Genomic DNA, 20,105 nt, shown 5'->3' with positions numbered 1-20,105 from the left:
GATTCAAAATTAGTGAGAGGGAGTTATTTTAGTAACTACCCGTCCTACCCCTTTAATCTCTCTCAATCCATGTGACATTTGTTTTCACAATTTTCTACAGAGTGGTATTTTTCATCTTCTTTCCTGAGATTCTCTAAGGGTTTGTGTGCACACTATATGAATTTCTCTCAAGCAAGAAAGCTCTCCCTCACCCAAAAATTAATATCTAGAAGCCCACTCCTCTTAGTGATTCTCATCCTTGAGAATAACAAGGAAGAACTCATGGTGGTGTCCATTTTAGACATTTCTTGTTGTGTTCGTGAGTTTGAAACAAGAGGAAGGTTGTTTGTGACCTTTGCTGTGGTCGTAGAGGATTCGCGAAGAAATGGTCTTCAAGGGTAAGTTTATTCTTAATCCCTTATTTCCTCTCTATTTTCAGGGCAATACATGCTTAATTAGGTTTTGTTTATCAAGCTTTTGTACCCTATATTATCATTGTTCTACAAAATGTATAAATGGGGCACGATCTTTTTCGTTGTGAGTATTCACATAGCCTTCAGTTGAATGTATTAGAATTGGTGATCAATGAAGGTTTAATTACAAGGGTAGTGACAAAAGACGCCTTGATTCCGTGCTAATATATGAGATGCACCAGATTGAATTGAAGGGTATTCTATTATTGAAATAACTTGTTTATTCACGCTTACGGTTTATATGATTTAATTACATCAGATACACAAACTTAACCCAAGTGAGAGATTGTTAGACGTATTTACATAATAATACGTATAATTAAAGTATGGGTCATGTATGTGGATTAATATTTTATCACATTGGGTTATTTTATTATATTGGTCCCTATTATGTTATCTAATTAATTAAAGTCCTAGATTTCTAATTGAGTATGGACTTAATGGATAGAATTTCATTCCTAGTTAATTAGAATTTAAAGGGAACCTTAATTGAAATAATATATAAAGAGACCATAGGGCTATGGTCCTCAATATACCAAAGTAATACGCATCCAGTCTTTATTGAATCTCATCTAAAAAGAGATCCCACTAAGAGTATTCGGAGTTTTTGTCGAGGAAGACTATAGTCATTTTAAAGCTATCATCAAACTCAATAGAATCTGGTATGTTATTTATTTTTGGCAATTTAGCATGAATGATCCTAGTATTAATCTATTCAATACAGATTTAAAGTAATTATGTTAGACATATTTAAATAATAATATGTTTAATTAGGGGTGGAATCGGTTCGGTTTGGAGGTCAAACCGAACTGAACCGATATTATTTATATATTGAACCGAACCAGTTCCATTCGATTCGATTTGGTTTCATGAATCGGTTTCACTTTTTTTTTTTGGCCTATTTTTAAACTTTTTTTTTTTCTTCTACCTTTTATTTTCCTTCTTCCTTCCACTCTCTCTTGCCTTTTATTTTCCTTCTTCCTTTTTTTTTTTTTGAAATTTGTCTATTCTCTTTTTTTATACTTTAAACATAATTTAAATATCAATCCACAATAAGAACATGTCCAAAGTATACAATACACAAATTTCTTAAATATCAATCTACAATAACTCATAAAAACATATCAATCCAATTGATACAATAAAAAGTTAAAAACTAAAAAGTTCTCCAAAGTACACAATACACAAATTTCAAACAACTACCTTCAAAGTTCAAGTCACATAAAAGCAAATAACAAGCTAAACACTAGTGTTGAATTCCAAAAGCCCAATCAATACAAATAAATTTGTTTGGCTTGTCAATCATTATTCTCCTTTTCCTTGTTTTTTGCATTTGCCACTCCATTCAATCCCGTTATGAAGACTAAGAAACAAATTATAAACTTATTAGTAGTTACTATAATAAATATATGAATAAATATGTTAAAAAAAATTTATAAATATGTTTAGAATATATGAACCTTCCTCTTCATCTTCAATTTCCTCCAAGTATTGGAGTAAACCAATGCTAATTTGTTCAGAATGTAACCAGTTTTGTGCACGTACAAATGCCTCAACAGTGGTTGGAGATAATGAGGTACGAAAAGGATCAATTACTTTCCTACTAGTATTAAATGCGGACTCAGAAGCAACTGTGGATATCAAAACTGCTAAAAGATCTCGTGCAATTTTGCTAATAATCTTATATCTAGAAGAATTCCCCTTCCACTAATCTAAGATATCAAAGTTATCCTCACGTTTAACACGAGGCTCCAGTAAGTAAATATTAACTTCTAAATCCACACTTTGCGAATCATCTTCATCCAAATCTTCAAAATCAAAACGGAAAATCTCTGAAGCACTTGCACTTGTAGTTCTAAATGGAGAACTTTTAATGGTACATGAAGATTGACCCTTATTAGCAACTGATAGTGACAAATTGTATTCATTGAACAATGCTCTCAAAACACCCTCTACCTTACTTCGTACGGCTTTTGCCACATCAACATCAAATAATTGATTTAGGAAATGCAAAAGAAATTTCATCTTATAACGAAAGTCCAAAACGAAGGCAACATACAAGAATAAATTTGTTCTATCTTTTTTTCCCCTAATACTTATCAAACTTTTCTTACATTTTCGTTGCCATTTCTTGCAAAAGCACATCATTAGGACCAGTTGCACTTGAATATTTTTTAATGCAATTCTGAATAATACTAATCTCATGGAAGACTGTATTGGAAGTAACATACAAAGACCTTGAAAGCCTAACAGTTACTTCATAGAGCACTGACAAGAATTTGGTAAATATTCTTGCAATTTCCCAATCTCTGGTGGTTGGTTTTTCCTCCTCAATCATGTAGACTGTGTCGTAGTCTTCTAACCTATCAAATGCCTTTTCAAATTTTACAGCGGCCTCAAGCATCAAATAAGTAGAATTTCATCTAGTTGGAACATCAAAACACAACATACTTTTATGTTCTCCTCTTTGATACACTTCTTAAATGTGGAAAGTCTAGCAGGAGAAGATCTAACAAACCTCACAACATCTTGAATTCGAACCAATGAATCATTACTATCTTTTAGGCCATCGCATACAATTAAGTACAATATATGTGCATAACATCGAAGAACTCACCATCTAACACCAACCCATGCTTAAAACACTTCTTCAAATAAGCAATGGCAATATCATTTGACGAAGCATTATCAACTGTCAATGTCATAACCCTTTCAATACCCCACTATTTTAGATATTTCTCAACCTTTTTTCCTATCGTCTCCCCTCTATGATTCTCAATTTGGGTGAAATTAAGAATTCTCTTATGTAATTTCCAATCTTTATCAATAAAGTGTGCAGTCAAAACCAAATAGTTCATATTTTGGATTGATGACCACGTATTGGTTGTGAGTGACACTTTATATCCTTCTTTCACAAAAATTTCTTTCAACATCTCTTTCGTGCTATCATAAATTCCCAAAATATCCTTAGCAATTGTTTTTCGAGAAGGAAGAACAAAATTAGGTTCTACTAACATCAAAGTCCCATTCACAAACCTCTTAAACCTTTGGTTCTCCACAAATTTAAATGGAAACTCATCTATAATAATCATCTCAGCAAGTAGTCTCCGAGCACTCTCAATAGTAAACATCTTATAACTAAGGGATGAATGTGATTGTGAATTATCTCTAATACCCCCATTCTTCTTAAAAACCAGCTTGCTTTGTGTTACATCTAACTTAGACTTCTTAATCTGATAAGGATTTTTTTTACAGTAGTGTTCAATATGCATTCTCATAGTTGAATTTCGATTCCTTCTAGGATGACATGCATACACCATACCACAATAGTTACATTTAGCATGTGGATCATCATCACTATATTTAGAACATTTAATAAAGTGTTCCCATACCATAGATGAATTTTTCCTCTTTCTCCCATTTGCATGCTTTGAAATTGTCTCCTCACTTTCGTCTTTTCATGGTGGTGGTAGTGGTGGCATCACAACAACATCATCATTGGAATCGTTGCTCTTGCTCAAGCTCAAACTAATTGTGATGGTACCTATAAAGGGGAAAATATAGAGAAAACTTATTACCATCAAAGAAAATCATTTACTTAAACTAAAAATTCAAATATTTCATTGAATTCATGAATTGTTGATCCTTCATTCATTTGATAGATCAATGTTCAAACACAACAACAACAACATCAACAACATCAAATCTCTCTTCTTTCCAATTAGGTTCTTCTCTCAAGTTTTGTTTTTTTTTTTTTTTTCATTTCCTTTAAGTTTCTTCCTTTTATGTCATATTATGATTGTTGATTTTTAATTAGCTATTAAAGTTTATGTCTTTTTGTGTTAAAACCTATAAAATCCCCGATCTAAGATAAAGATTTACACAATTTCAGTAGGCCTACCCTATGTTCAATAAGCCTGAATGCCCGATCTAACGTCCTCATTTTTTGATACACTCAACAAATTTTTGTCAAATCTAAGATATCAAAGTTAATTAAACTAAAGAAGTTCAAATAGTTACTTAACAAATTTTTAAACCAAAGAAGTTACTAACAAATTTTTTAAATCAAAGTTATTTTTAAACCAAAAAAGTTACTTAACAAATTTTTTTTATTTACCTGAAATCTGAATCGGCTGAAGACTGAGGGAAGACGAAACCTCGATTTCAAACTCGAAGACAAAGACAAAGACTGGGACTCGAACTCAAAGATGAAGACTATAAATGATTTGGAACTTGAAGACGAAGACTCGAACTCAAACTCAAACTAAAGCTGAAATGAAGAGTGACGAGTCGAAGACGAAGAGCAGTTGCGGGCTGTGGCAGTTGCTGGCTGACGGGCTCAAACCGAACTGGAAAGTCAAAGACAAAGAACGACTGCGGGCTATGGGTGGCGGGTGTGGCGGCCACAAACACTAAAGAAGAAAGAAAGAAATGAAAGCGAAGTTGGAAATTAGAAGAAAGTCGGGCGAACGAGGGAAGGGAAGATTTCGTAATCCGTAGTTCCTTTTTTAACTTTTTATTAATATTTTATATATATTTATATTTAAATGGTTCGGTTCGGTTTAGAAACCGATTTTCAAACTTGAAACCAAACCAAACCGTTTAAATTCGGTTTTAACATTCCAACGAATCGCATCGAATTGATTTTTTCAGTTTTGTTTATAAATCGGTTCGGTTCGGTTCGATTTTGCAAATCAGTTCAGCTTAAGTGGTTTTGCTATCCACCCCTATATTTAATTAAAGTATGGGCTATGTATGTGGATTAATAATTTATCACATTGGGTTATTTTATTAGATTGGGCCCTATTATGTGATCTAATTAATTAAGACCCTATATTCCTAATTGAGTATGAACCTAATGGGTAGAAGCCTATTCTTAGTTAATTAGGGTTTAATGGAAACCCTAATTGAACTAGTATATAAAGATATCTTAGGGCTATGGTCCCCAATATACCAAAACAATAAGCACTCAGTCTTTCTTGAATCCCATCTAGAGAGAGATCCCACTAAGGACATTCGGAGTTTTAGTTGAGGAAGACCATAGTCATCCATCAACATCTTGAACCTATCATCAATTTTGCAATAGAATCCAATATGTTATTCTTGAAAATTTGGCATGAATGATCCTAGGATTTAACTATTCAATATAGATATTAAGAATTTATGCTAACAAGTGATATCAGAGCATGAATTTCATGTTGGATTGTTGTTGTTTTCCATTGGGAATTTGATTTTTGTTTAAAGAATTTAAAGATTATTTAAAAGAAAAAAAAAAGGTTGAACACAATTTTACTGAATGTTCAGTTTTTTTTCATGCAGATTCGTGTTCTTTTGCAATCTGATTTTTGTTCTTTAGCATTTTAATGTGATTAAAAATTGGCATGAACACAATTTTTATTTCAATTTTTTTAATGCTTTTCGCAATTTGTGCAAGTTCTTGGGTAGGCAATTTGTGTTCTTGCACAATTTTTTTTTTCTTTTAATCGATGAGTTCGGTGGATTCAAGTCCAAAGAACTGATTAATCGATTTTGTTAATAATTAATCGATCCAATTTTTCCAATCTAACATCTATTGGGAATAAAACAATCTATTTGATTTTAGCGATGGTTTTCTTTGATCTTGCCGATGATTCTTGATTTTAATTATTGATAATTTAGTGAATTTAAAATCAAGATTTTTAATTGATAATTTTGTGAATTCGGTTTTAATTTGAGTGAAAATATTGTCACTTTAAGTTAAATTTGATTAATCATGTTGTGGATTTAATTTAAATTTGATTAATCATGTTGTGGATTCAAGATTTATTGATCATGTTGTGGACTAAATTTAAATTTGATTGATATTTTGGTGAATTTAAATTTAAATTTAATTGATGATATTTGGTGATATTCACATGTTTATGCCACTTTAATTGTATTGTGTGTATGCAGTTATTAAGTGAATATTGGTAAAGACTATTTGGTGTTCTTCCCCTTTATTTTTATATAATAATATTATTATATTATTGTATCTTATATTTTCAATTGAATTGGTCAAAATAATATGTTACCAAAGTAGCCTCTGTTATCTAGATTAATTTACTTCTAAAATATAAGATGTGCATATTCATTAATTTATGCGGATGGTCCAAAGGAAGACAATTATTTGGCCAAATTGTGGGTATGCATGTGGTAATGAGTATGTGACCATTACAAGGATTGCTCATGTGAAAAATAGTCGGTCCAAAGAAAGGCTATTTTTTTACAGAGTTAATTGTTAGTACTTTGATTACTACGTTGAGAGTACCATTTACAGTTGGTCTTTTTGCCCAAAGGCTGGACATCAATGTTGTGTCAGGTATTTTGTTAAAGAGGTCTACCACATATGTGAAATTATATTTTAATTGTGAGCATATGTTTTGTTGTTTATTGTTTCAATTGGTCTTACTAAAATATCTGGAAATCTAAGTTCAATCCCTAAGTTGAATGGATCGAACTTCAAGATTTGGAAGGAAAGCCTAAAGATACTTCTCGGGTATATGAATTTGGACCTTGCATTAAGGACCGATAAACCTACATCTATTGAGGAACAGCCAAATACGGCTAATATAGAGAGGTGAGAACGGTCAAATCGCATGTGTCTGATAATCATTAGGCACTCTATTCCGGAGTCTTTTCGGGGCTCTATCACGAAAAGTGAAAATTCAAATAAGTTCCTTGCTCAAATTGAGATATATTTTGCTAAAAATGAGATAGCGAAAGCAAGTAGTCTTTTGACTTCTTTAACTTCTATGAGGTATAAGGGCAATGGAAACATAAGGGAGTACATATGGAAATGTCCAATCTCGCAGGTAATTAAAGACACTTGATATCGAGATAAATGAAAATTTACTCATGCATCTGGTACTTATTTCTCTTCTTTCACAATTCATTAGGTTTAAGATAAGCTATAATACTCAGAAGGATAAATGGAGTATTCATGAGCTTATCTCACAATGTGTGCAAGAAGAAGATATGATTAAGAGAAAAATGACAAAAAGTGTTCATTTGGCAATAGACTTTTATGATAAGAAGAAAAGGAAATTTTTGGATGCTGCAGAAGGGACATCTCAGCAGAATAAAAACAAGAAACAAGCTACTGAAAATCCTTATTTTTTCTGCAAAAAGAAAGATCACTTCAAGAAATATTGTCTCAAGTACGCCAAGTGGCGTGTAAAAAAAGGTAAACTTCTTACTTTGGTTTGTTTTGAAGTTAATTTAGCTTCTGTACCTACAAATACTTGGTGGGTAGATTCTGGTGCTACTACTCACATAAGTATATCAATGCAGGGTTGTCTGTGAAGCCGACCGGCAAGTGATGCTAAAAGATTCATCTATGTGGGCGATGGCAAAGCATTTCCAGTTGAAGCTATTGGAAATTTTAGATTACTTTTAAAAACTGGATGTTATTTGGATCTGAATGAGATTTTTGTTGTACCGTCATTTAGACGGAATTTAGTTTCTATTTCCAGTTTGGACAAATTTTGTTTTTCTTGTTCTTTTGGAAATAATAAAGTTAGTCTTTTTCAAGATTCTAAGCTTATTGATACCGGTTCTTTAATTGATAGTCTATATATGCTTGATTCTTTTGCTTCATTTAACAAGATCTTGTTATCCAATTCATGTGGTACAAAGCGTAAATTAAATGAGAATTCCGCTATGTTATGGCACAAGTGTTTAGGTCACATCTCTAAACAGAGAATTCAGAAACTTGTGTCAGATGGAATTGTTGATTCCCTTGATTTAAGTAACTTCAACGTTTGTGTAGAATGTATTAAGGAAAAACAGACAAACATAAGAAAATTAGGTGCCAACAGATGCTCAGACGTCTTAGAACAAATACATACAGACATTTGTGGTCCATTCCCTACGGTCTCTTGGAATGGACAACAATACTTTATTACATTCATAGACGACTATTCAAAATATGGGTACCTGTATTTAATTCATGAGATGTCTCAATCCTTAGACGTTTTCAAGTCTTTCAAAGCTGAAGTTGAACTTCAACTTGGAAAGAAAATTAAGGCTGTCAAATCTGATCGTGGTGGTGAATATTACGGTAGATATGATGGATCAGGTGAACAACGTCTAGAGCCCTTTTCCAAATACCTAAAGGAATGTGGAATCGTTCCACAATACACTATGTTGGGAAAACCCACATGAATGGTGTAGCGAAAAGGCGAAATAGAATACTTAAGGATATGTAAGAAGTATGATTAGTCATTCTTCTCTACCAGAATCCCTCTGGAGTAAACACTAAATATTGCAGCATATATCCTTAATAGAGTACCTAGTAAAGCAGTAGCCAAAACCCCTTATAAGTTGTGGACAGGAAAGAAGCCTAGTATTAGGCATATTCACATCTGGGGTTGTCCAGCTGAGACTAGGCTTTATAGGCCTAATGAAAGAAAATTGGACTTAAGAACTATTAGCTGCTATTTTTTTAGGTATTCTAAGTGCTTTCGGGGTTTCAAGTTTTATGATCCCACTTCTAGATCATTGTTTGAGACAAGAAATGCTAGATTCCTCGAGAATGTTGAGTTTGGGAGGAAGATAACATAAGGAAAGTTGTCTTTGAAGAGGAATTGGTTTCTTTTCCTCATGTGATTATAAATGATGTTTAGGCTCCAATTCCTGACTTCATTATTGAAGCAATTATAGAACAAGACAACATTGAAGTCCCCGTTTTTAAACCTGAAGTTCAAACTCAACAATCTCAAGAAGTGCCACTAAAAAGATCTACTAGAGAGAGAATAAGTGTAATTCCAGATGATTATATTGTGTTTCTTCAAGAACATCAGGATGATGTGGGCGTAATGGAAGATGATCCAATCAACTTCCAATAAGCTTTACAAAGTTCTAACTCTCAAAAGTGGATAGTGTTATGGAAGAAGTAATAAAATCCATGAAAGATAATGACATTTGGGAACTTGTTGAACTGCCATCAAGAGTGAAACCCATAAGTTGTAAATGGATATTTAAAACCAAAAGAGATTCACATGGCAATATCAAAAGATATAAGGTTCGCCTTGTTGCAAAGGATTTTACTCAAAAGAAAGGCATTGATTACCAAGAGACTTTCTCTCCAGTTTCATCAAAAGACTCTTTTAGGGTAATCATGGCACTAGTAGCTCACTTTAATTTAGAGTTATACCAGATGGATGTAAAAACTACATTTCTCAATGGGAACATCGATGAGACGATTTATATGGTGCAACCAGAAAACTTTATGCCTGGTAATTCAAAGTCTATGGTGTGAAAATTAAAGAAATTCTTCTACGGTCTTAAGCAAGCCTCTTGTCAGTGGTATCACAAATTCCATGAAGTGATAACCTCATTTGGTTTTGAGGTGAACATAGTGGAAGATTGTGTATATCACAAATTCAGTGTGAGTAAATCAATCTTTTTGGTGTTATATGTCGATGACATACTCATAGCTAGTAATGATGTAGGTTTATTGCATGACACTAAGAGATTTCTCAAAAGGATTTTTGAGATGAAGGATCTTGGTAATGCTTCTTTTGTATTAGGAATTGAAATACTACGAGATCATTCTCAAGGTATTTTGAGATTGTCATAAAAGAACTACATTGAAAGGATCTTGAGTAGACTTGGCATGAAAGATTGTGCACCGGGAGATACCCTGATCACTAAAGGCGATAAATTTCATTTAGGTCAATACCCTAAGACCACACTCGAGACTAAGAAGATGCAGAAGGTTCCTTATGCATCGACCATTGGAAGTTTAATGTATGCTCAAGTATGTACGCGCCCAGATATTGCGTTCATAGTGGGAGTGTTATGCAGATATTTGAGTAACCCGGGGATGAATCATTGGAAACCAGCCAAACGGGTTATGAGGTATTTACAGAGAATAAAAGATTATATGCTCACTTATCGAAGATCAGAAGTTTTGGAGATCATTAGGTATTCTGATTCTGATTATGCTGGATGTCAAGACACTTTGCGATCCACTTCAGGCTATATCTTCTTGTTGGCTAGAGAAGCTGTATCTTGGAAAAGTGTTAAACAAATACTTATGGCTTCTTCTACCATGGCTGCAGAGTTCTATTAGCATGTTATGAGGCATCAAATCATTAGAATATGATTTTGAAAAATTTGTTCACTGGACCTGCAGATAGTGGTTGATTGCATAGAGAAAGACCATTAAACATTATTTTGTGCACGATAAGTCGCAGAAACCAGTGATGTAGACGTGAAAGTTTCTGGTTGTTAAAGAAAGAGTTCAGAATGGTCAAATTTCGAATAGAACACATAGGAACAAACTCTATGGTGCAGATCCCATTGACTAAATTTACCACCTAAAGGTTTTTTATAAGCATGTTGCTCACATGGGTATTAGTCACTTTTTCTGATTCCATGGTTTAGTTGGAGTTTCTATTGAGGATGTTCTTTGACCTTATTTATTTATTTTCATATAGAATAAAGTTGATGTGGTTTATGTTTTATTATCTGAACTCTTTTATCATGCATGTAGTTAGCATAAAGTTTTTTAGAATGATCTCATTAAGGAATTTGGACCAGTTGGAACACGCATGATCTAGATCACTTTGGCATGTAGTTTCCTGTTATCCATCCATACTTGATCTATGTCATTGAATGTATTGGAATGGTGATCAAGGAAGGTTTAGTTACAAGGGTAGTGACGAAAGTCGCCTTGATTCCGTGCTAATACAGGAAGATGGACCAGATTGAACTAAAAGGGAATTCTATTATTGAAATAACTTGTTTATGCGCACTTAAGGTTTATGTGATTTAATTATATCAGGTACATAGACATAGCCCAAGTGGGAGATTGTTAGACATATTTAAATAATAATATGTTTAATTAAAGTATGGGCTATATATGTGGATTAATAATTTATCACATTGGTTCTTTTATTAGATTGGGTCGTATTATGTGATCTAATTAATTAAGGCTCTAGATTCCTAATTGAGTATGGACTTAATGGGTAAAAGCCTATTCCTAGTTAATTAAGGTTTAATGGGAACCCTAATTGAATTAGTATATAAAGAGACCTTAGGGCTATGGTCCCCAATATACCAAAAAAATAAGCACCCAGCTTTTCTTGAATCTCATCTACAGAGATATCCCAATAAGGGTATTCGGAGTTTTGGTTGAGGAAGATCATAGTCATCCATCAACATCCTGAAACTATCATCAATTTTGCAATGGAATACGGTATGTTATTCTTGACAATTTGGCATAAATGATCTTAGGGTTTATCTATTCAATATAGATATTAAGAATTTATGCTAACAAATTATGCCAACAAGAAACAAGAAATAGTTATCAAATAAATTTCTGTTTTTATTTCTTTTTTCAAGAAACAAGAAACATGAATAGTTATAAATGTAGTCATGTTTCTTGCTCTAAGAAAAGAAGAATCAAGAAATAAGAAATAGAAAACAAGAAATAGGAACGTTATCAAATGAGTCCTAAATTTTATTGTATCAAATGAAATTTGAGCAAACTTTGCAACCAACTATAAATGAGTTGGATCTATGTGGATCAATTATAATGTATATGATGCTGCAATTCCTTTTGGTGGGTATAAAATGAGTGAACATGATGGGGAAAAGGGCATTAGAATGGATATAATAACCATTTATAATGGATTGCATTGCTATTTCTTCTTTCACATAGATCCCCCTCGACAAGCCAACACGCATTAACTTTTCCATTGGCTCACCTTCTAAACAAATCCTAGACAATTAGGGCAAAAATATAATTTTAACCTTTTAAATATTTTAATTAATTTTTCTTCATGTTTTTTTAATTAATTTTTAATTGATTTTCCAACTAATCTAATATCATTAACACGTCATTAAATATAATTAACAGTTATGTCAGCACATAACGGTCTAATAAGCTGTAACGACTCGACCCCTTAGGACTCAAGTTAGACCGTTACTAAACACATGCATGTATGGAACGTAAAATGACATCCTTTTATAGTGAAATAAATGCTAAATAAATAAGTTGAACTCAAAAGACTTTCATTAAATTTAGATATTAAAAACAGACAATAGGGTGCCCATAAATCATAAATGATAAAAAATAGGTCTGAAAAAAAAATCTTAATAGTAAGTTTCAAACATCAAATTGAAAGTTGAAAAACATGGAAAGAAATCTAAATATCATGAGCGGAAGTATAAAACTGGTCCCCAGTGGCTCGTTCAAGGATTCCTCTTGTCATTCGCCAGTGCGTCCTTGCCCTTACCTGAAACATAAACATGAGAAAGGGTAAGTATAAAATACTCAGTAAGTAACCCCACTACTAGGGTCGGGCTAGACATCTATGTCCTCTAGATGCCTACCTCTGGTGGAACATAAAAATTGCTCTAGTCCTCATGGGACACATACATACATGCAAAACTGGTTTCTATCCTACTGTAGTTAAGTATGCCCACTACCTCTGGTGAATCCCAAAGAAAACACAAGTGAATCCCGAAGGAAACACAGTATCTGGTGAATCCCGAACGAAACATAGTATCTGGTGAATCCGGTGAATCCCAAAGGAAACATAATCTGGTGAATCCCGAACGAAATACAATATCTAGTGGGTATCTAATTAATCAGTAAAGACACTATCACAGTCTCAACATCACAATTATTACAATATGGTTTCATAACATACATATACACCTCAACATCATGGCTATACAACATGCATATATGTCTCTATATCCTCATATCAAATACACCCTCAGTGAATCAAGTATCACCTCTAACTAGCATTCAAGTCTTTACGTGCACAGATAAATCTTTCAGACTCTCATACAAGAACATATATCGGTCATACTATACTATCCATCTATCATGTTATCGTTCTGTCATAATATTCATCTATCATGCTAGCATATATCTAGGGTCTGGCCCCTGGGTAGTTCCAGTAGTAAGATTACTTACTTTGATATTAGGTTGAACCAAAAGGCAATTGAATCTTTGTAAAATTCTTGAATCCTTAATCGAGCCAAATATTTGAGCAACTAACCCTTTCTAATCTCCACAATCTTTGAATTAAATCCTAGTACATAAACCAAAATAAAATTTAACATTTAGGTTCACACCTAAGCGTTTAATCACGTCAAAATCAGAAACAAAACTTAATAACTTAATTCGTATAAATTACATTCGAACTAAACAAGTCACAAAGCCCCAAATCTTACCAAAATTCTTGCCGAAATCACCTTAACTCTGCTTGACAGCATGCTAACGACCTTTTAAACTCCTTCAAACTTTCAAATTCAACCTCCAAAATCACCATTGAAATGATAATGAACACGTTATTTATTGGGTATTCAAGATCATCACAACAAAACCATAAAAATCATTTAGATCTTATCCCAAAGCTACGAACCTCACGACGGCGTTCGACAGAGGACAACGACTGGAAGAGAAGAGGACCAACAATGAGCAAATCCAACGACATGAAGGTCAGAGCGGCATGTTGCAACTTGACAGAGGAAAGGATGTGGACGTCGACGATGTGGCAGCCGAAGTTCATTTAAACCAAAGAGAAAGTGAGAAAGTGGGGGTTTGAAAATTCCATATTTCTTTTCTTAATTCTCCACCCCACAAATACATAAATAATATANAATATTATTTCCTTTCCTTTTCTTAAATTCCAAAACCCATATATATTCTTTCCTTTTCTTTTCGTAAATTCCAAAACCCTTATATATATATATATTTCCTTTCCTTAATAAATATGTCATATCAAACTCAAATCTTTCACTCTTCTCCAATTAATTAAATAAATCTAAAAATAAATTCACCAACTTTAAATCACTTCTTTCCAAAAATTCTAAATCTCAAAATTAAATTCTAACTTTCCAAATTAACTTGAATCCAAATTTACAAATCTTTTTAAGTACTTGATTTAATTACTTCCAAATAAACTAATTATCTTTTCCTAATTCTTTACTTAAATTTTAGATCCAAGTTCCAAAATTAAAGAGGGTAAAATCTTAAAACCACAATTTCCTCTTTTCCCTTTCAAATTTCACAAAAACTCAAATTTTTTTATACAAATAATTCAATTATCCCTTCCAATTAATTTTAAACTCATACTCAAAGAATCCATATAACCAATAAAACTACTTCAACCGTAACAATTTGATTCCAACTTCCAAAGATTAGGAAACTAAAACTCAGCAATTTGAGATAATTAACATAAATTTTTCTTAAAAAATTTGGGATGTTACATAAGCATTCCGTTAACTTAAAGTTGAGTTAGGACCATTTAGAAATATTTTACAAGTGTGAAGGACTAAAGTGTTTGATTTGAAACCTCGGGGACCACATAGATATGAACTTCAAACCTTAGGGACCAAAAGTGCATTTTGCCTTAAATTTTAATTTTTTATTAGAAATTTGTATCTATAAAATAGGAAACTTTAGGTCTATGTGGTTAGCCATTCAAATTATAATTTATATTTCAGATTCATTGAGTTAAGCAAATATGTGTTTGGCAGACAACCCAAATTCTATTTTTGAAAATTGTTTTCAGATTATGTGATCCAAAGAGTATAAATTCTATAAACAACATTTTTATGTTTTCATTATCTAGATTTTAACTTTTAAATTTTAAAGTGTAGAATTATATTAAGTAAAGATAAAAATATTTGAAACATAGTATGTCATATTATAAACCCAGTTCATTTTTAAAAAAATTAAAATATGTATTATAGATTATATAGTATTACAAAATAATAATTATATTATTTTTTAAACATAAAACATGTTAATAAATAAATTAAAAATATTTTGTTGTCAACTAATATTTAATGAGTGACTATAACTAGTTTTAAAATTTATAAATTAGTATCAAACACGTTTTATACAATTGTTTAATTTTGAATCTTGTTTCTGAATCTACTACCAAACACATATTTGAAAGAAAAATTGCATTGGGTGCCAAATCAAGATTAGTGTTTAGCAAACATGACTTCAACTTTTCAAATGTGGCAAATATGGCAAACTATTGAGATTAGCTTTGTAGACGCGTCGTCAGTAACTCGATGACTAACCCGCAGCCGCACTCCATACGGTAGCAGACCAGCGACAACGACTACGACAAACCAACAAGGAGAGTTTGAATGCGACAACGAACGACTATGGGTGAAAATGGAGATGTCTGGAGACAGATCAAGGACCAGATCTGAGTGTAGATGGTTTTGAGATGACATCACGATCTATGGAGCTACCTGCCTTCGCGTATTGTCAATTGCCAGACACATCACTTGCTGATCGTCTGTTGTCATTATCGGTAGTTCTTCTGCGATTCTCCCTCTCTCCTTTCTCTCCCTTTCTCTCCCCTCTCTATGTGGCAGCCCCTCCCCTTTCCAACTTAAGGTGATAAAGGAGCTTTAGTTAAATGAATATCTATTTAATTACAAAATTACCACAAGTTTTTATTTACTTATATTCCCTTAAATTTGAAACACTTAAATAACTAGTCATTTGAATCGTGTATAGATAATATATCAAATATATCAAGTGTCTATCAATAATGTAACAAGTGTATATCAAATGTGTATCAAGTATATCAGGTGTATACTAGTATGTATTAAGTGTATCAAATATATCAAGTGTATATCAATAGTATATCAAGTGTATATCAAGTGTATATCAGTAGCGTACCAATTGTATCAAGGATATCAAATGTATCATGAGGGTTTGGCTAGTTTTTTGCCTTTTTTGAAAAAATAATAAGTTTGGAGCTATGGGGCTAATTTTCTAACTTATTTGTCAAATATGCAAGAAGCCCTATTTGAAAACATGAAATACAACTTTGTTTTCGTTGAATGCCTTGTTTTTAATTTTATGTTTCCAGATTCTCTATCAAACAGACCCTTAATTTCCTATTATGATTTTTCTTTAATTTTTGTAATTCTTAAATGACGTTTAGAGTTGAAATGTAAATGTTCTACAATTTTGCATAAAATAATAATCTAGATTATTCATGTAATAAATAGGAAAATTTAGACAGTTGTGTAATTAGATATGTTTACTTAGACTCTATTATGTACAAAGCTAAATATCAATGATTCAAGGTTTGGGCAACCTGAAACTTGCCAAAAGACAAGATTCTTTTATCTCTTGTTATACAAAAACTTTATTGTATATTAGCTTGGAAAGTCCCACTTACTTCTTCCCACGACAATTAAATTAAATGACGGGTAAGGGAATTTTTTAATATTTTTTTTTTAAAATTTAAAGTATTTTTGGCACAAAATACTAAGTGTAAGGGAATGTTCAGTCTATGGGTCTGGAAATAAGGGTTTGGCATTTGAGGCCAAACCCATGTTTGGGTCAATGGAATAAATTCCTGAGATTAAAAAACCAAACCCATAAATTTGGAATAACATATATTTTAATGAATGTTATAGGTCTGAGAAAATTCTCCCTTCATCTCCTAAGTCCTACCTCTTATCATTGGTTGTCGATGATCGTTGGCAATTGTCGACCAACTTTAGTGATCGACCCTCAACGATTGATCGTCATCGTTTTGACCGTCGGCGATCAACCATCTTTATCATTGGCAAGTGATCGTCTCAATCGTCAGTGACCGACTATGGTTATCGTTAATGAACCGTCGTAATTGTTAATGACCGATAGTAGTGACGATTGGCAACCAATCAACCATCTTGATCTTTAGTGACCATCTTGTCATTGTCAATTGATCGTTGTGATGGTCTTTGACCGATGCATGGTTGCTGGTGATAGTCAGCATAGGTTGCCTGTGACCGTTGATAGTTAGCAATTTTTTCCCTTGGATAGTTAGCCTAGGCCTGGTGACCCTCAAGAACGCATCTGGAAAGGAGAGGACTCATTGCTACGATAAGTGTTAGTGAATAGCATGGAACCACAGATTGGCAAGCTTTTACTTTTATGCTGCAATCGCTCGGGATATCTAGGATGCAATGCAGAAATTATACTCAAAGAGACAAAATGCATCTCAACTGTATATGTTACGTAAACAGGTCCATGATTGCAAACAGGGAACGATGGATGTGGCATCCTACTTTAACAAGTTATCCCTACTTTGGCAGGAGATGGGCTTATGTCGTCAGATGGTCTGGGACTGTCCTTGTGGTGGAGTACAGCATTTCAAGATTGAGGAAACAGATTGAATGTATGACTTTCTGGCTGGCTTGAATTCTAAGTTCGATGTGGTGCGTAGTCAAATATTGGGACAACAACCAATACCCTCCCTCATGGAAGTTTGCTCGGAGGTTCGTTTGAAAAAAGACAGATCAAGTGCCATGAATAACCCCATAATCTCCTCAACAGATTCCCCTGCATTTACTGTAAAGTCTTCTGGACCCGAGAATGATAAACAAAATATTAAACCCTCTCCAATTTATGAACACTGCAAGAAGCCCTGGCATACTAAAGACCAGTATTGGAAGTTGCATGGTCGTCCACCAAATGGTAAACTACGTTAGTCACATGAGAAGTCAAACCCTGGAAAGACAATTGTGAGTGATTCAATGAGTGGTAATGCTCACCTCAAGTGAATGCTCAAACCAATTATGGTACTATCGAGATCAGTGTTATTGCTCAATCAGGTACGATTCAGTCCTTCGATCTCATTAATATTAATGGTAAGAAGTCGTGGATTCTTGATTCTTAGCTACGGATCATTTGACCGGCTCATCTGATAAGTTTATTTCCTATTGTCCGAGTGCTAGTAATGAAATAATTAGAATTGCAAATGGGTCCTTCACTCTTGTTGCAGGAAAGGGTCATCTTTCCCCATTTGTGGGTCTGATCTTACAGGATGTGCTACATGTTCCAAAAATTTCTTACAACTTATTGTGTATCAGTAAACTTACAAGAGATTTAGGTTGTCAAGTTGTTTTCTCACCTGATACTGTTTTATTTCAAGACCTGAGCTCGGGGACGACGATTGTCATTGCCCAACACGATAAGGGGCTATATTTCCTTAATGTTGACGCTTCCTCTAGGAACAGTTATAGGGCTAGTTTTGTTTCTTCTTGTTATTCTACTTCTAAAAAAGACTATATGTTGTGGCATTTCCGCCTTAGTCATCCTAGTTTTCAATATATGCAATATTTATTTCCTCATTTGTTTCATAAAATTAATATTTCATCCTTATGATGTGTGTATTCGTGCAAAATAACAGAGGGTATCGTTTCGATCTCAACCTTACAAACCATCTAAGCCTTTTTCCCTTGCCCATAGTGAAGTTTGGGGTCCCTCCCCCATCACCACCTCTACTGACAAACGGTGGTTCATGACCTTTATTGGTGATCACACTCGGCTTACTTGGGTTTTCCATCTTACTGATAAGTCGGAAGTATCATATGTGTTCCAACAGTTCTATACCACTGTGGAAACTCAATTTAACACAAAAATTTCTATCCTTAGAAGAGATAACGGGCGGGAGTTCATCAACAATACCCTTCGTGATTTTTTTGCGTCTAAATGGATCGTTCATCAAAGCTCTTGTGCGTATACTCCTCAACAGAATGGGATGGCTAAACGGAAAAATCGTCACCTGGTTGAGGTTGCTCGATCTCTCATGTTGTCCACCTTTCTTCCGTCGTATTTATGGGAGATGTTGTCTTAACTGCAGCACATCTGATTAACCAAATGTAACGACCCGACCCCCTAGGACTTAGGTAAAGTCATTACTAAAATAAATGCATGCAAAGAATTTAAAACGACGCTCAGTTATTTGAAATAAATGTTAATTAAAACAAGATGAAATAAATGTTAATTAAAACAAGAGAAGTTGAAAAGACATCTATTAAATACAATTGTTAAAAACAATAATAGGGTACCCATAAATCATAAAAGTTAATAAATACATATGAAAGACAATTTTTAATAATAAGTTTCAAACATCAAAACTAAGCATTAAGAGAAACATGAAAAGAACTCTAAATCTCATGATGCGGAAGCGTAAAAACTAGTCCCAGTCCTGACGAAAAATCAGTCTCCTTCTCGATGAGCAACGCCCTCAAAATCCTCTGAATATCGCTTCTGAAAGTCCAAACTTAACAGATTTTAACCAAAATTATTCCAAAACAAACTACACCAAACTTCCAGAAACATCTAAAACTAAGATCTTAACCCAAAAGAGATGTGACAGCACCGCAACGACGGTAGGAGTTGGCGCGCATCGAACGAAGAAGCAACGCCGGACGAAGAAGTGGCTCTGGACGACAAGATGGATAAGCAACGACGTTGAACCACCGATCTTAGATCTGGCACCCACAGACGGTTGAGAGTCGACGAACGACCGCATGGCGTGAGCAAAGGCGTGCGAACCCAGTGTGAAGAGTCGCGGCGAGGAGAGGCACGGACACGCGATTGAGAAGGGAGAGATCGCGCGATTTGGGTTGCCGATGCTCGCGGACGGTACCGTTAGGCAAGGGTTGCCGAGAGAGAAAAAGGAAGCGAGCGGTGGAGGTGATCGGCGAGCGGCTGGGATTTGTGGCGGCGGTAGATGTTCAGCGTCCGATCTGGGCGATGGCGACTGAAGGAAGAAGAAAAACGAAAGGGGCAGCTAGGCTTTGAGTGGCTCAAGGAAAAAAAGAGAAGGGTTTTTTTTATAAATAATAATAATAAAAAAT

This window comes from Benincasa hispida, chromosome 11, assembly GCF_009727055.1.
Source record: "Benincasa hispida cultivar B227 chromosome 11, ASM972705v1, whole genome shotgun sequence".
NCBI lineage: Eukaryota > Viridiplantae > Streptophyta > Magnoliopsida > Cucurbitales > Cucurbitaceae > Benincasa > Benincasa hispida.
The sequence above is the reverse complement of the archived record's forward strand: the minus strand, read 5'-3'. Positions refer to the sequence as shown.